The 18,466-nt window shown below is 51.1% G+C and overlaps 1 pseudogene; it reads left to right on the top strand.

Annotated features, from left to right (window-relative positions):
- Positions 1-1,347: 1,347 nt before the first annotated feature.
- On the top strand, positions 1,348-18,216 carry LOC144125955 (uncharacterized; annotated as a pseudogene).
- The last annotated feature ends 250 nt before the right edge of the window (positions 18,217-18,466 follow it).

Genomic DNA, 18,466 nt, shown 5'->3' with positions numbered 1-18,466 from the left:
GGTTTTGGGGGAAAGGAAATGGCACGGTATCTGTCTCATATACCATTGGACACCTGAACCGCGCCGTAGGGGAAGGGATAAAGGAGGGAGTGAAAGAAGAAAAAAGAAAGAGTTGCCATAGAGGAGGGCTCCGGATTAATTTCGACCATCTAGGGATCTTTTACGTGCACTGCCATCGCATAGCGCACAGCACACGGGCGCCTTAGCGTTTTTCCTCCGTAAAAACGCATCCGCCGCGGTCGGGTTCTAACACAGGAACTCCGGATCGGAAGCCGAGTGCCCCAACCACTGAGCCACCGAGGCGGGGTCATTTGTTTTCCCCCAAAACCAATTATTATTATATTCAGCGCACACCGCGACAAACTTACGCTACTGACGTGCGCACAGGAAAACTAAAAAATACCAAAACAGCTACCCAATGTTGCCCTCCTTCGACTGCGTTTTCGCTACCGTTTCGCTAGAGTGTGGATAAAACTCAGCCAATAACTGGAAAAAATTGTTATTAACATAAAACAAGACTCAGTGTGGTCGCAGCGTGGGTTTTTGCATATTTGCCTATAAAACGCAAAATAGAAAAAAAGTTTTACTCACTGTTATCATACGGTCCTACCGTCCTACACTGGAGTGTCGGCATGCGGGAAACCATGATAGCTGATCATTTTTCTTTGTTGTTTGCTTTATTTCTTGTTTGGGAGAGACGGGAAAAATGTATTCCTCTCGTAACCTTACCCGATGTGAGCGCCTTGCGACCGTCTCTCCGCTGCGGGCACCGCGTTGTCCGCGGCTTTCTACAAACTAGAACATAGTTTGTTCAAAAGCGTTGCGCGCCGGATCCTCTGGGACGTGAGGCGGCATTTTTTCTGTTTGCCTCAGCGTACCTTATCCTTAAGGTGGCAAATAATTTACGTTACTGCAATGCTTAATGAGCGCCATGGGATCGGCATGTGTTGATTTTGAGATCAGAGCCTGAGCTGGAGAACGAAGCAATGAAAAACAACTAGAACCACAAACCGACTGGTCTCGTAGGACCCTTGAATGATGCATATCAGTCTGTCAGTCCCATGGACAAATGGGTATTGGTCTATGTGGCAAATATGTATGAGTCGATAAGGTGTACTCGATTCTCTATTGGTCTAGTACTTTTCGTTACAGCCCATCATAGACCGATACAGTCAATACCATATCCTATAAGACATATATGTATCGATCAATAAGGTGTATCGGTTTCTGTATTGGTCTAGTACAAATGCAGTCACAATCCACAGAGAAATTATACCACCAATACTAATTTACATACGACCAATAAATTTCGCTATGGTTTATTTTTTGTTTCCTACGGTCACTCGGATGGTCACTGAGAAACGCTGCCAAGAAGCGACAGCTCTGCAGAAGAGGGTGGAACGTGCAGTTCCGTGCGGAAAACCAGTGTTTCAAGGCAAAGGTAAATCACCTTGAGGAATACTACTCGCAAGTCAAGACAGCGTGACAAGTTCACTAAAGCAGCCAAGGACAAGGCAGTAGTCGTTGAAGAGCGTAAGAGAGGAGAGGGTGGCTTGAAGCAAAAGTGTGTCAGACTTGAAATGCAGCTGAAGGAAAAAGAAGACAAAATTAAGAAAATCAAGGCCGCCCAAAGGCAGCCATCAGATATTGCCACATCAGTAAAGCTTCATCCTTCTAAGTCCCGACTGACCAGCAGTCAGCCCAGTGGTTCCAGTGCGGAGTTTCCGAAACGTTGTAAGCAGCTCGAACGTCTCGTCCAGGAGAATCGCCGCCTGAGCTTTCAGCTGAAAAAGAAGGACCAAGAGATCCACCGACTCAAGTCTCAGCTGCAGCCGCCGACAGCCAAAGCAGCCGCAAATACAAAGGCTCCCGTTAAGACTCCTCGTAGAACACTGCCGCTGCCAAACTGCAATGGTCAGCGACAAGCCGCTACAAGACAAGCTGTGTTGGCAACCTCGGCTACGGAACAGCAGAAGAGCATTGCCACAGGCAAGCGGTTAATCACTTGCAGCGTCTCGTCAGGCAGTGCACACGGCCCACCTATCTCCAGAACTAGGAAATTGACCTGTGAAAGTGCTGTGTTTGTTCGTTTTTCGCTTTGTTTAGAGTTGTTCATGTCTGTCTTTGCCTTTAATTTATGTAGTGCTTTTGTGAATCTGCCAAGCCTGTTGCTAGTTGCCATTGCCATTTGCCACCTTGCCTATTGCCCATGCCTAGAGTTTCCTTGCCTTTTGCGCTCATCAAAAAGGGCTTTGATCAAAAAAGTGGGGCCGGATGTGCCCAGTTTCATTTCACCAGCCGCACGACAGATGGCGACACCTTTCCAGCATCGCCTCCCTCATGGTTCCCTCCGTTCCCGCTTTTAGCCAGTGGGTCGACGGAGCAGCTGTCAGCCTGTCCGACATGCCGTGAACTTGTGGAAACTTTTTCGAGCCGTGCTGTCGCGCTGTAGCCAAGTGGTTTCATGGGTCGACAGCAATAAAAGCTGTCAGTAAACTCCTCAAGCCTTCACTTCAGTCATCTCGCCCCAGCAACGCTCTCACAACATAGCTCTCGCTACGCATATCCTGGCCTAGCTGAACAACGCAGTGCCATTTTTTTCTCTCTCGCTATCATCATCATTACTTTCATCATCATCATTACATAACCCTATAATCATCATCGTAGCGCAGCGGTGGCCAAATGGTAAAACATCCGCCTCGCATGCGGGACGTGCGGGGTTCGATCCCAGTGCCGCCGGGTACCCACCGGTGACGCAATGGGTACAAGCTTTCCCTAGTCTGGTGCTCGGCTTATTAAAGGTGAAATGATTAGGAAATCGATCTTTGACTCCACCTTGAGAAGTCGAAAATACCTTAATTGTGCCATGGCGCTCATTGGCCATAGGTGCCCTTGTGCCAAAAGAACACCTTCCGCTCGTTTTCAGAAAAGGAAAGGCGCATAAGAGCGTCATAGTAGGTGTATGCCACCGCTTACTTAGAGCGCGATTGAGGCCTCCACTCACCCCGCGAGCCAGTTACACTGGAAACCTGTGGGTGATGGTGATGACGATGTTGAGAACATTATTACTGGCGGAGCCCTTATAGTTCAAACTTTAAGATATGAGCTTGCTCCTGGTCGTGGGAGGTGGCCTTCAGCCCGTGCCTGACGGTCGCATTCTCCGTCCATTGCACCAGCCTCAGGAGACACGCCGGATCGGAGCTATAGACCACGACCTCCCACCCCTCCAAGTCCGCGAGGGCCCCTTGGGTCGGTGGTTGCAGTTGTCGGCAGATAAACATAATGTGGCCCGAGAGCCACATTCGACCACCCGTGGGCGAAGCGCGGCCCTCAAATGACGAGGGTCATTTGAGGGCATCATGAAGCAATATCCGCCAGCGTCCCCTAAGCCACGTAATTGGTTGGTTTTGTGCGGAAAGGAATGGCGCAGTACCTGTCTCATATATCGTTGGACACCTTATACACGCCGTAAGAGAAGGAATAAATGAGGTAGTGAAAGAAGAAAGGAAGAAAGAGGTGCCGTTGTGGGGGGCTCTGGAATAATTTCTACCACCTGGGGATCTTTAACGTGCACTGACTTCGCATAGCACACAGGTGCCTTAGAGTTTTGCCTCCATAAAGACGTAGCCGCCGCGGTCTGGTTCGAACACGGGCACTCCGGATCAGTAGCCGAGCGCCCTAACCAATGAGCCACCGCGGCGGGCAAGCCCCGTACCTCAAAATCGCGATTTAGCACCCCACTGAAGGAAAAAAAAACGCTAAGTCGCCCGTGTGCTGTGCGATGTCAGTGCACGTTAAAGATCCCCAGGCGGTCGAAATTATTCCGGAGCCCTCCAATACGGCACCTCTCTCTTCCTTTCATCTTTCACTCCCTCCTTTATCCCTTCCCTTACGGCGCGGTTCAGGTGTCCAACGATATATGAGACAGGTACTGCGCTATCTCCTTTCCCCAAAACCAATTAAAAAAAAACTCCACTGACAGTGTGCGCATTTCCTTAACTCACGAGACGGAGGAGGAAAACATTTATTGAGAGCATAAATACTGGGTGGGTTCAGTAGGGGAACCCATTGGTCGCCATCATGATCCGGCTCCTCTCAACCGGCGATTTCTGGTCGAGGGGACTGTGGCTATAAAGGGTTGCCTCCCAGCGCTCATATGTCGGATCGGGATTGCTGTCCAAGACTGAGTTTTCTTGACATTCCCAAACTCTGTCAAAGAGTGTGCCAACTGCTCCACCGAAGGGCAGGACGAATCGTAGGTGTCTGGATACCATTTACTCATCAATTAGGGATTGGGCAGAGTATTAGTTTATAGTCGACTGATTATGTGCTCTTCAAATTTGCTAACAGTTTTGTGAGGAAGAGGATATTTCCTTCTTATGATCTTATAATACTCCGTAATTTATGCGTAGCTTAGTAACGGTGAGGGGTTGTTAACTGTGTCAGAGAGAGGCTGCGTGCCGGATGCTCGGAGGAGTAGAGCTCGAGCAGCTGTGTTGGCCGCCTCATCGCCCGTCGTTGAGAGGTGCCCTGGCGTCCAGAAAATCTGGACTTCGAAAGGATTGGAAGGATAAGACGTTTCCAAAATTTCCCAACACGGAGCGCGAACGCGACCTCTGAGGTAATTTCGCGCCGCTGCTTGTGAGTCGGACATAACAGTTGCCTCGCTGTTCTTTGATATCGCTAGTGCGATAGCTGCTTCTTCAGATTATGTGGTATCCCCCGCTTGGATAAGGCTGCTTGCAATTATATCCCCTCGGGGTGAAACTCCCGCAATTATCGCGACCCCGATAACGGGTCCAGCCTCATGGACGTAGGTCGTGTCCTTGCTTCTATCCCAACGCTTAGAGAGGGGTCTAGCTCTGGCTAGTCTGCGTACTCTATTGTATTCCTCATCCATGCGCTTTGATACTGCGTAAGTCGTGATGTGTGATCTCATGTGCATGGGCATGTCGATCTGATCAAAATCAAAATGATCAAAATGTGCGGAGTATTAACCTTCCGCTGGTTGTCAGAATAGGAAAGGCGCATGACTGTCTCCAGTTCTATAGGCGAACGCCACTGCATACTTATAGCGCGATTCAGGTGTCCACTGACACCGTGACCAAGTTATACTTGCTCTCGCATTTAGACGTCATAATTGCATAGGTATCTCCATAGTTTAACGGTTTGAGCTGCTAACAAGTTCATTTTAATTAACAGTTTGCTGGAACGCTTTGGAAGAGCTGAAATAAAGGAATAAAAAAAATTCTGATTGGATGCTGTGAATAATGCTGTAAGGTGTGCTAAATAAGCCGCTATATCTTAACGCGCTGGATAAGAAAACATGCGGAAATTAAATGTCCACTAGATGGTTCCGTGATTCCATAAGTCAACCGTCCCACTATAGTTGTCTTATTAAGATTAAGGGCAAAAGAATTGAATAGATGCCCCCAAACCGAGCCACAGTTGAAGAAATAGATAGTGGAAGTTCTCACCCGAGGTGCCTAACCAGATCTGAAGACGGGGGCGCATTTTGGGCGCCGGAGCTGACGTGCCCGTCAGCCACACCCTTAAGGAAAAATAGGAGGCAGAGGTGTGGTATAACATAAAGCTCCGCAGGTATGCATAGCCCGGAGAGTGCTACAGAAGGTGAGGAGTGCCAGGGTACCCATCGGAATGGCAGCAATGCAGGCGACCCAAACGACGCACAATATTGTTTATGGTTTATGGGGGTTTAACGTCCTAAAGCGACTCAGGCTGTGAGAGACGCCGTAGTGAAAGGCTCGGGGAATTTCGACCACCTGGGGTTCTTTAACGTGCACTGACATCGTACAGTACAAGGGCCTCTAGAATTTCGCCTCTATCGAAATTCGACCGCTGCGGCCCAGATCGAGCCCGCATCTTTCGGGCCAGCAGCCGAGTGCCATAACCAGTCAGCCACAGCGGCGGCTGCGCACAATATTGTGGGTAAGGCGGGCTGTAAGGAGGCAATATGTTGGAGCAGCGATTCAGGTTGTACCCTCGGCGCGCCTCATCGACGTACACGGCAGGGCGCAAAGGCGTCTGAGAGCGCTCACCTCAGCGAGCCGAGAGCGTCGGTGGAGACGAAGATGAAGGCTATCAGACTGAGAAAGGGGGCATCGACCAGTGCATTTCAGGACACGGGAAAAGCGCCCTGGAGCTTCCATGCTTATGCTTATGGAAATTGCTTATGGCCTAGCTTCCCGGGTTCGAACCCGACCGCGGCGGCTGCGCTTTTATGGAGGAAAAACGCTAAGGCGCCCGTGTGCTGTGCGATGTCAGTGCACGTTAAAGATCCCCAGGTGGTCGAAATTATTCCGAAGCCCTCCACTACGGCACCTCCTTCCCTTCTTCTTTCACTCCCTCCCTTGTCCCTTCCCTTAAGGCGCGGTTCAGGTGTCCAACGATAAATGAGACAGATACTGCGCCATTTCCTTTCCCAAAAAAAACCAATTATTAATTATTATTATTATGGCCTAGCACTATTAGGCCAGGATATATGTAGCGAAAGCGCGGCGAGATCTGCATCGAAAGAGTGCATTCACTAGATGCGCCTTTATTCACAGATAAACTTGAGCTGCCGTGGCGGAGTGGCAGCGTCTTCGCCTCAAACGCCATAGGCCCTATATTCGATTCCCAGCCACGGACAGGTTCTTTTTTATTCACTGAGTGTGCGGGGGTTTCAGTGACTCCCATAGATGCCGCCACCTAATACGATGGTTAGCGGTTAAGCGCAGGCTCTGCTAAGGCTCGTTTATACTCCGGCGTAAGGCGCGCGCGCGTGCTGCATGGCGACCTAAAGTCGGCAAAGCGAGACATTGCGCTTGACCGCCGACGCGTTCGGCGGCATCGGCGCACTCTGACCGCACTAGCGGTGACTTGGAGCTTGTCTCTATTTCGCGCCGAGTACGCCAGCCGCCACCGGCCCGACAAGACCGGTTCGGCTCCCCGGCGAGGTACGCGTTGTGACGTCATGCGCCTCCTCGAAGCTCCGCCAAGGCGAAATTGCAAGTTCGCGAACAGTAAAACTTTCGCTTTAAAAAAAAATTGGCAGTGGCTTAGCTGCGCTATGCAAGGATATACGTAGCGGAAGGCACGTTTCCCTTGCTGAGCTTGTTGTTGGCACTGTATGTTTAGCAATCAGATACATGTCCGCTTGAAATGTCCAGGTCGAAGATGAACCTTCGGAAACTCGAATAGCGTGATCAGTCACACGACGGGCCTTCACATCCTCTTCGGTTGGTTGCCGTTGACTGACGCCTTCCATACAGGCTCCATCTCAGCGGCTATGCAGTGTCTATTACGCTCGGCAGTCGGGCGCCTCCGCTTTGCAAGGCGTTCCTCTGCCTGTTCGGGCGTCTCCGCTGCTCTCTTTGCCTTCTGACGCTCATTCTCTTTTTGATCAGTAGCCAACTGCCAGGCGACAACCTCGGGATCGGAAGAGTTAGTTTTCTCTTGTTTATACCGCCGTTTAGCAGCGGCTGGACTCTCCTTTTGTGCATCCATATGAAGCGTTGCGATACAGCCGCCGATTACATCTCCGCTTTTTATACGCAATGCTGCGCATGCGACGACGCGCGGTTCGGGTGATGAAAACGGTGTGACTTCATACCAAACGGCGGCGAGCCGCGCGGTGTGACGTCATGCCAGATAGCACCGCGAGCGCGCAAAGCACGGTAACCTTCACGCATATCTCAGTGGACACCCGAACCGTGCCATAAAGGAAAGGATAAAGGAGGGAGGGAAACGACAAATCGCGCGGCGCACCCCCTCCTTCTCGTCGGTTGCCATGGTAACGGCGCATGCGCACAACTGCCCTCCCGCATGTACCATGGTAGCGCATGCGCACAACTGGCGTCTCGCCTGTACCGTGAAATGCTCGACTGGTAGCCTAGTGCAGCTCCCGCTACAAAAGACGCGAAGGTGAATGTACTGATGTGGGTCTCAGTGATCGTCGAAGCCAACACCCGGCCTCTGCATGGAAAGAATACATACTCCGAGGTCTTCTATGAATGACGCAAAAAATGAGACGGTTATATTCTTTATTTACAAGAGGATCAAAGAGAGCTCAGAGATGCGTCTTCAAAGGGATTATACACCACGAGTCACCACGAGTCCACACACACTGCCTCTGGTGCAGGCCTTTTGAACCAGTAATGCTCCCCAGTGTCCCTAGGCCGCAGCAGGGCACGTGGCCAATAGGCGTGTAGGGATGAATTCCATCACATACACGGTCACGCTCTTGTCCTCATTGGTGGCCACATGGTTGCGAGGCAGCCACCTTGAGGATGACGAAGGTGCCCTCTCCGTGGCGAGCGTTCAGCAATGCCCGGCACGCGCCCCGCATTGCGTCCTACATTGCGACGCCAGATTACTTCCGTTCCTTATGTAGCCAGTGGCTCCGCCGGTGAATGGCGTCTCATGGTCTCTTGCAGGCCAAGTCATAACAGTAAGGTTAACGTACTGCGAAAGCATGGCCGGGAACACGAAATTGAGGAGGTCAGTTTCATCACTTTCTGCTATAAAACGCGGCTGCCGGAACTGGCCTAGCGCCACTTGCGGGCGGAGTGAGAAGGAATGGGTTTTGGCTGGGCGTGTAATGCGAAAGAAAGCTAAGCGTAACGCTAAGCGTAAGCGTTAAGGGTAACGGACTGATACGAAGAGAAGGCAAGTGTAGCTGGGGCCGGCAGAAAGTTAGGTGGGTGGATGAGTTAAAGAAGTTTGCAATGATAAGGTTGTCGCAGCTGGCAAAGCACAGCGTGAATTGAATATGCATGCGAGAGGCATTTGTCCTGCTGCTGCTGCTAATCTTGATCGTGAATGGCTCTTGGACAACAATCGCGGAACTCACAAGGAAAAAAATTACAGGATTGCATTGAAATCTGCTTAAGAGCGGAAATGCGAAATCCTTTTCGTTTCCAATCTAGCTCGGTTCCTTTTTTATTTTTGTGTTATGGGGAGTAGGCTTAACTATGTCGACGTCCATGGCTACTGTGACATCAGTTTCCGGGAGTGGCAAACTATGCCGGCGTCCTTGACTATCATGACGTGCGAATGACATTCGCGGGACTCGAACTGAAGGCCTTCACAAAGCTCCAACGCCCGGCCTTTTATTTTTTCATTAAAAAATGAATGTACAAGGATACTATACGCACAATGATATTCTACCCGTAGCCAAAGGCTAGTTACGGTTCCATCACACTACTGTACATTATAAATGCGACATGCGAAGACGACACATTGCGTTCATAAAAAAAGTAAGATTCTCAAGAGTTTAGGGATAAACAAAATAAGCGTACACAATACACACATCCTCACACACGCACACACTCAAAAAATAACACACCGTAATTTCACATATTCATCAGGAACATTTTGATAGATTGCACGTTTTTTTTCACTTTAATATCATTAGGTAAACTATTCTAAACCAAAAATCCAGTAATAAACTCAATTAATCTTTGCCAGTAACTATTGCGACACACTCGTAAGTTGAAATGGTTGGCACTAGCCGCTCTCGTTTCCCTTTTAGGCCATATAAATATGCTATGGGCAAGTGGGTCGTCGTTGATTTGTAAGATTTGGTGAAATGTCTGCGCTACCTTTAAAGTGTATATTGAGTGAAAATGCGGAATACGGGTTGATATAAAGAGTGGTTTTCTAGACTCAGATAATTTTGAATAAGTAATAATTTTTACCGCTCTCTTCGTCAACCGGATCACAGGTTCGGCATATATTGGATACGTGTTACCCAATGACTATGCAATAGATTAGTTGGCTCTGCATAAAAGCAGTGTACTGTATGCGAAGCATTGCAAAAATTGAAACATTCTCGTGCTTGCATCAAATATGGCATCCATAAGCTGACTTTGTGCAAACCTGTTTACTTGATTTTTCCAGTCATAACCAAAATGTATACAAAGATATTTGGAGTTATTTGCTTCTTGTAGTGGCACGCTATTTAAATACAATGCAACATCCTTGTAGTTTAACTTTTTTTTCCTTGAACTACATACAGCGTATTTAGTTTTCTGAATGCTGACGGAGAGATCATTGTTACTGGACTAATTAAGAATAATTTCTAATTCTTCGTTTATTTTATTGTTAAGCTAGTTTATTGTGTCCCCTATAAAAACTAAGCAGTGTCATTGGCGTGCATTATTGTTTGGGAATACTGTAACGAATAGTACACCAAAAACACTCGGGGACCAAGGAGCTACACAGCCGGTAGAGCGAGCACGAGCAGGAAGAAGATTTTCTTCGTCCTCTGCTTCTATCGCCTGAGTTCCCTTCGTCCTCCTCTTCTATCACCTGTGTCATTGCTCCCTCCCCTGCAGCATCGCCCCGATGCGGTCATCGTGCGCTAGAGTGACGAGCAGAAAGCGAGCGTGCTAGGGTGAGGCACGAGGATCACAACATAGAACAGGGCACAGCGGTCAGCCTCAAGTTCAATCGGGTGGTCGGTCGTGGTACGGCTTCATACGAACGACGTGCACAACGTCGGTAAGCTTGCGTCTGTGGCATGAGCTGGCTTGGGTGGCGGGTTGAACGTCGTAGGTGACGTCGCTAATGCGGCGGAGGACACGGTATGGGCCGAAGTATCGACGGAGTAATTTTTCAGACAGCCCGCGGTGACGAACGGGCGTCCAAATCCACACATAGTCGCCTGGCTCGTAGGCAACGAAGCGCCGTCCCTGGTTGCAGCGGCCAGCGTCTAGTTGCTGTTGACGGTGTATGCGCTGCCTTGCCAGTTGCCGCGCTTCTTCCGCACGCTGCACAAAAGTGGCGATGTCGAGGTCAGGGTCACTCTCGCAGTGGGGGTCAACAGGCAGCATAGCATCCAGCGTAGTAGTAACTCGACGGCCGAAGACAAGCTGGAAGGGAGTGAGCCGCGTTGTCTCCTGCAGTGCCGTATTGTAAGCGAATGTAGCGTATGGCAGAATTTGGTCCCAGGTTTTATGCTCTATATCCACGTACATGGAAAGCATGTCGGCCAGAGTTCTGTTGACCCGTTCCACCAAGCCATTGGTCTGCGGGTGGTACGCCATCGCACGTCTATGGCTGGTATGCGTCAGTTTCAGCACAGCCTGGGTTAGGCGGGCTGTGAAAGCTGCCCCACGGTCAGAAATAATGACCGCAGGGGCGCCATGGCGCAGGACGATGCTGTGGACAAAAAACTCGGCTACTTCGGCAGCAGTTCCGCTCGCAAGCGACGTGGTCTCAGCATAACGTGTCAAGTCGTCCGTCGCAACAGCGATCCACCGTTTTCCAGTGGATGACTTCGGGAAGGGGCCAAGGAGATCCATTCCAACTTGTTGAAAAGGGATCTTCGGTGGCGCTATTGGCTGAAGAAATCCGGCTGGTTTCATGGGTGGAGACTTCCGGCGTTGGCAGTCGCGGCAGGTTCGCACGTAGGTCTGCACTGATGGAAGTAATTTCGGCCAATAGTACTTCTCCCGAATCCCTGACAGCGTGCGACTGACTCCCAAGTGGCCGGCGGACGGCTCGTCGTGACAAGCGCTCAAGATGTCAGGTCGTAACCGGGTGGGCACCACGAGTAGAAATGTTTCGGTGGACTTTCCAAAGTTGCGCTTGTAGAGAACGCCATTTCGCATGGTGAAGGATTGCAGGCCACGACGAAAAACACGCGGAACCCGACCACTGTGACCTTCCAGGTGCTCGATGAGCGGCGCTAGCTCCGGGTCCGTTCGTTGAAGCTGAGCCACATGGGATGGGCTAAGGGCACAAATGAGAGGAAGATCTTCGGTGATTTCTTGCGGAGCGTGGTGCACGGGCGCTCGTGATAAGCAATCCGCATCTTGGTGCTGCCGGCCCGACTTGTAAACGACAGTCACGTCGTACTCTTGCAAACGGAATCTCTACCTAGCCAACCGGCCGGACGGATCTTTAAGGTTTGCCAGCCAGCATAACGAGTGATGGTCGCTGACAACACGGAAGGGTCGTCCGTACAGGTATGGACGAAACTTGCTGATGGCCCAGATCACCGCAAGGCATTCTTTCTCTGTCGTCAAATAGTTCGCCTCCGATCGCAAAAGTGTTCGGCTCGCGTAAGCGATAACGCGTTCCACGCCGTCCTGCCACTGGATAAGTACCGCCCCAAGGCCAACATTACTGGCATCGGTGTGTATGTCGGTGGCGGCGTCTTCATCGAAATGGTCGAGTATCGGGGGGCTGTATAGGCGGTTGCGGAGCTCCTGAAAAGCTTCTTCTTGGTCGCTTCCCCACAGAAAGGGTATTTCGTCTCTAGTCAGTGCTGTCAACGGGTCAGCTATTCTGGAGAAATCGGGCACAAAGCGTCGGTAGTAAGAACAGAGGCCCAGAAAACGTCGAAGTGCCTTCTTGTCGGTTGGACGGGGAAAACTGGAGACGGCAGCAGTCTTGTCGGGGTCCGGGAGAACGCCTTGTGAGCTGACAACATGGCCAAGGAAGCGAAGTTCCGTGAAACCAAAATGACATTTCTCGGGCTTGATCGTTAGTTGCGCGCATTTCAGGGCTCGAAGCACGATGCGCAGCCGGTCCAAGTGTTGACCGAAGGTAGGCGAGAAAATGACGACGTCGTCCAAGTACACCAAGCAAGACTGCCACTTCAGACCGGATAAAACGGTGTCCATCATACGCTGGAACGTGGCCGGCGCCGAGCAAAGACCAAACGCTAGCACCTTGAACTCGTATAAACCGTCCGGAGTCACGAAAGCCGTCTTCTCTCGGTCTCTCTGGTCCACCTCTATCTGCCAGTATCCGCTTTTGAGATCTAATGAGGAGAAGAACCTGGCGTCACGTAATCGGTCGAGGGCATCATCAATCCTGGGAAGCGGATAAACGTCCTTTTTGGTCACGTTGTTTAGTTTCCGGTAATTAACACAGAATCTCAAGGTGCCGTCTTTCTTTTTGACGAGGACCACGGGCGACGCCCATGGGCTTGTTGACGGCTGAATAACATCGTCTGCAAGCATTTCATCGACTTGCGTTTTAAAGGCTTCGCGTTCCTTAGGAGAAACGCGGTATGGGCGCTGGCATACAGGCGGCGTGGCCTCGTCTGTGATGATGCGATGCTTGGCGTCAGGTGTACGACCGACCCTGGAGCTGGTGGCGAAGCAATCTGCAAAATCTGCTAGAAGAGCAGACAGAAGATTCTTCTGCTCAGGTGCCAAGTCCGGGTTGATTTTCACGGTCTGCAGGGCGTGGCATGGTGCGGCCTCGTCTTTAGGGCTGGCTCCGACGGCGCATAAATCAGGAAACACAATAACTTCGTGAAGTAAGGCAACAGCCGTGTCCCTGGCGAGGTGCTGAACCTCGTTGGCGAAGTTCGTGAGTAGGACACTAGTACAACCGTTATGCAACTGGACGAGGCCTCGAGCGACGGCTATTCCCTTCGCGAGCAACAGCGGGAGGTGGCTATCCGCGATACCCTCGTAATCGTGGAACAAGTCATGTCTCACGAGAACCAGGACGCTAGACCGTGGTGGCACCATCACGTCATCGTCGACTATACGCAGAGCGTTGATTCCCGGATCTCTGTCGGTATGCGCCACGGCCTGTTTCGTCGAGAACGTGATCCGGCCTTCGTTCAGATCAATGACAGCGCCGTTCGTCTGCAGAAAGTCGAGGCCCAGGATCAAGTCCCTCGAACACTCGGACAGTACCACGAATTCACAGACGTACAGAAAACCACGGATGCCGACCCTTGCAGTACACTTGCCAGCAGGGGTAATCAGGTGACTCCCAGCAGTACGAATGCTCGGCCCAGACCATCGCGTCAAAACTTTCTTTAATTCTTGGGCGAGGGCACGGCTCATTACGGAGTAATCGGCACCGGTGTCGAGTAAGGCGGAGACGTCGACTCCATCAATTGTTACGTACAAATCGGAGGTAGCGTGTCGGATGCTGTCGCTACCTCCCCCGGCGAAATGGCGCATCGGCGTGATGGTGGCGGAGGATCTTCACATTTCCCTACAGGAGCGGCCTTGCCTCCGGAGCCTCCCGGCATTAGTTTTCCCGGCGTGGGCTGGGCGAACGGCGTCCGGAATAGCTTTGCGCTCCGCGGGGACTTGGAGAACGGTAGCGCATTGGGGAAGGATGATCGAGACCCGCGGCGACCGGTTGTGACGAGATTCTGCCGCTCCAATAGGTGAGAGGCTATCTCAAGTGGCCTTTCGCTATTGCGAGGGCAGGGGTCGTCCGGGGCGAAACCCCGCAGGCCCACGCGGCGGAACGGGCACGCCCTATAAAGGTGACCCGCCTCGCCACAATGATAACAGAGGGGCCGACGGTCTGGAGCCCGCCACACTTGACTCTTACGCGTCCGCTCGTAAGCTGGCAGAGCGGGGTCACGAGGGGGACCCGGTGGCCGCACTGATGGAGCCGCGGCATTGATGGTGTAGCCTGACGTCGGAGCTTGACGGAGTACAGACGCGTACGTGGGTCTTGCGTCAAGCTGGAGGGGTACCTCAGATGCTTGTTGTTGGGCTGCGAGGCGCACCTCGTCGCGGATGACGTCAGTCAGCGACGCGAAGGATGGCATGTTAGAAGGCGTCCGAAGGGCTTGGAGTTCCTCCCGGACGACGGAACGGATGAGTTCGCGTAAGTCGTCCGGGGCGCTTCCGAGATGCATAGAACAGGTGTCTGGCCCGAAGGCGTTGACGTCACGATTGTATTGGCGGGCTCGTTGCTGTAGAGTCTTCTCCATGGTGGCCGCCTCGCTGAGAAACTCGGCCACAGTGCGCGGTGGGCTGCGCACGAGTCCCGCGAATAGCTCCTGCTTGACACCACGCATTAAATGGCGAATCTTCTTGTCTTCCGACATAAAGGGGTCCGCGCGCTTGAAAAGGCGGGTCATGTCCTCAAAGAACATGCGGACACTCTCGTTCGGGCGCTGGTTGCGCGAGTGTAGCGCAGCTTCAGCTTGCTCCCGACGGTCGGCGTTTGGAAAAGTGGCGAGCAGGTTGCGGCAGAAGGCCTCCCAGGATGGAAACGAAGCCTCATGGTTTTCGAACCATGTCCGCGCCGACTCTTCGAGAGCGAAATACACGTTGTGGAGCTTCCGCTCATCGCTCCACCCGTTGTAACGGGCGACACGCTCGAATGTCTCGAGCCAGTCCTCGGCGTCCTCGAACACGTCGCCATGAAAAGACGGGGGTGTTCGTGGCTGCTGGCACAGGATGTGAGCTGGAAGCCTACTCTCAGTTGACATGGCAGCTGGCTCCTCCGACGTCCGAGGCTGTGTCGTCCTGGTGGCTGCCGGAAGGGGTCCGAACTCTGGGGACTCTCCTCGCAGGCGGCGGCCGCAGCGCTGGTGGACCGGGGTGAGATCCGTGATCACAGGTGGGCTGCGCGGGTCTGGAAGCGTACCCAGCACTGCCTCCACCAGATTTGTAACGAATAGTACACCAAAAACACTCGGGGACCAAGGAGCTACACAGCCGGAAGAGCGAGTACGAGCAGGAAGATTTTCTTCGTCCTCTGCTTCTATCGCCTGAGTTCCCTTCGTCGTTCTCTTCTATCACCTGTGTCAATACTTTAATGTGGTTGGAAAATCATTCACGGATAACAAAAACAAAATTGATCCTTGAACTGACCCCTTTGGGCCCCCAGTTAACACGACCTGTGCCTCAGAGATCACGTCATTCATCACCACATGCTGAATGTGGTTTAAAGGTAACTATTGAAAAATTTTGATATTTTCCCTCTAAATTCATACTTAAAGCGTTCACCTACAAGAATTGTATGATTAACTGTATCAAATGCCGTTTTTACGTCTAAGTACACAACTATAGCAATCTTTTTGTCGTAAAGGTTCTGTTTATAGTTCGGATTAGCACAAGAGCGGCGAATCCTGTTCATCCATTCTGTGTAAACCCTTGCAGAATAGGGCTTATAATCTTGTACTTGCCGATAAACTTCTTTATTTGTATACGCAATATTTTTCAAAAACGGGACGTGAACCCACGACCTTCGCGGACACGAACCCACCACTTTTTCTTAGGTCTTGAGTTTTTGGCTATCTTGCTGCAGCCCAACAAGATGGCATCATTCGGGTAACCTGCTTCTCTTAATCTTTTAGCCTGTTCGTTGAAGCTCTGATCAGTCAAATGGTCACAAGATTTGGACAAAGCAGAAAACAACGACGAGACAACAATTCCTGTTTTTACTATTTTAGAATGATGTGACATGTAGTTCAACAACGGCTTGCCGGCCCTTGGCAAGTATTCCCAGCAAATATGTCTTGTATGAACTTCCAGGCTTAAATCTAAAAACTGCAGCTTGTTATCGGTCGTAACCTCTGTGGTGAATTGCAGACCATGAGCATTTTCTTTAAGCGCTTTCAGAACATCACTCAACTGTCTAGGAAAATTAGTTTTATCAACAAAGATTAAGAAAATGTCAACGTAACGAAAAATCCGCGACGCCATCCCGGCCAAGTTTGCTTGAATACTCCGATCTACGAAAGATAAAAAGATATCACTTAACACCGGTGCCACCCTGGAACCAATGCAAACACCCGCTTTTTGCGTGAGAAGCTTACCTTCCCATTCAATGAATATAGCCTTTACATAAAATGATAGTAATTCATGGAAGCTAGCTACTGATATGCCACAAGCCCTTATATATTCTTCATCGTTGTCTGCTGTGATGCATCTTTCCACCGCACTCATCATTTCATTGGGAGGGAGAGAGTAAAAGAAATCATCCACGTCTACACTAAATACATTACAGGGCCCTGGATTATCATGCTGAAGAAATTTTACGATGCTCTCAGAGCTGTGAGCCCTAAAAGTGTCAGTAATAACCAGCGAAGCCAAATGCTTCGGTAGGTATCCGGAGACTTCACATTGCCAAGTACCCTTCTCCGTCACAATCGCGCGAGATGACAAGTCAGCCTTATCAGTATTGACTGAGAAAAAGACTTAAACAAATGCCTTTCGCTCTTTTCACTCCTGCTCTGAGTCGGTCAAGGTTGGGTTCTTCAATTAAACGCAGGGCCGAGTTTTTTTTTGCTCCGATTTATCCTGGGTCGGAACAAAGTTCTTCTGGACAGCTAGCATCGCCTTAGCCGAGAACATTGTTTCAGGCACCGAGAAATCATGTAATATGTAGGGCTCGTTGGCATGAGAATGGCTGGAATGAGACGGAGCTGCCGCAGTAGGCGTTGTCCTGTTTCCGTGCGACTCAGGCGGTCTAATTGGTTGGTGCGTTGAGCCTCTACTAATTCGATCACGGCATTGTGGGTACAAGTGGCCAGGAGACGTTTCGTGCTAACCGTCCGTGGAAGACGTAGGGTGGAGGTGACAGTCGTGCGTATTAGGATGTCTGCCTGATGTGTTTGGCGCTGAGTGAGTATGTGGTGTGGGAGGTGGTGTCTAATGCGGATATTAATGCATTGTTCACATTGGGGCTCTCACGTTCAGACAACCGATGATTGCGTGCGGCCACGCGCCTTATTAGTGCAGCGACCTGTTTGGTCTGTCTTTGCAAGATGTGAAGGGTGGCGGTTGCATCGAGTGTATTGTTAATGAGAATGCCGAGAATCATCACCCGAGACACAATGGGCACTGGATTCCCGTACATGTCCTGCTCAATGGGGGGGGGGGAGCTACTGGGGAGGGGTTTCAGCTGCAATAGTTCCGTTTTCGTTGGACAGCGATGGAAGCCTGTGTTTGCTAAATGGGCGGTGGTGATGTCTATGGCAGATTGCAAGATATCCTAGGCTGTCCCAAGGGATCCTCCCGTTGTCCAGAGGGTTATATCATCTGCGTATATGGCTGTGTGGAGCCCTGGGATAGCAGCAAGGGCTTTGGCCAGTGGCGCTAGGGCAATGTTAAAGTAAAGGTGATAGGACCGCCCCTTGCGGGATTCCCCGTTTAGGCAGGGAGAAAGGCTGGAAGGCGATATCCCCAAGTTCTGTAGTTTTGCGTACTTTAGGGATATTGCCTCCCAGCCTTTCCTTCTTCCTAACTGAGGAACCTCTTAAGCTACATACTCTCCCTCTGCCTGGCGCATCCTCTCCCGCATGGCCTAGATGACCGCAAGACCTGGGAGGACTGGGAGACCCTGCTGCGCTCGGAGTACCTGGCCGTACAGACCATCGCCACTGGCCGGGCTGCCAGTGTTGTCGACCTTAGGGAGATAAACACTTCAGTGAAGTGGGGCGTGCGGGAACTCAAGGGTGTGCCCCAAATTCCTCTTCTACAATGAAGTGTTTCTTTCTCTCTCTATCCCCAAGGAGGAGTTCGGCAGTGTGTCCATGAAGGAAGGGCAGAACATATTGCCATATGCAGGTGCCGCAGCCTGAGGTGGTAGCCCCTACTACGGCACCTCTTGCTTTCTTCTCGCATTTCCTCCTCTATTCCGTTCCTCACGGCGTGGTTCAGGTGTCCACCGAGATGTGAAACAGATACTGCGCTATTTCTTTTCCTCAAAAACCAATTTCAAATTTAACTGTAAC

Source organism: Amblyomma americanum, chromosome 1, assembly GCF_052857255.1.
Source record: "Amblyomma americanum isolate KBUSLIRL-KWMA chromosome 1, ASM5285725v1, whole genome shotgun sequence".
Lineage (NCBI taxonomy): Eukaryota > Metazoa > Arthropoda > Arachnida > Ixodida > Ixodidae > Amblyomma > Amblyomma americanum.
This window is presented reverse-complemented; position numbering and strand designations above follow the sequence as displayed.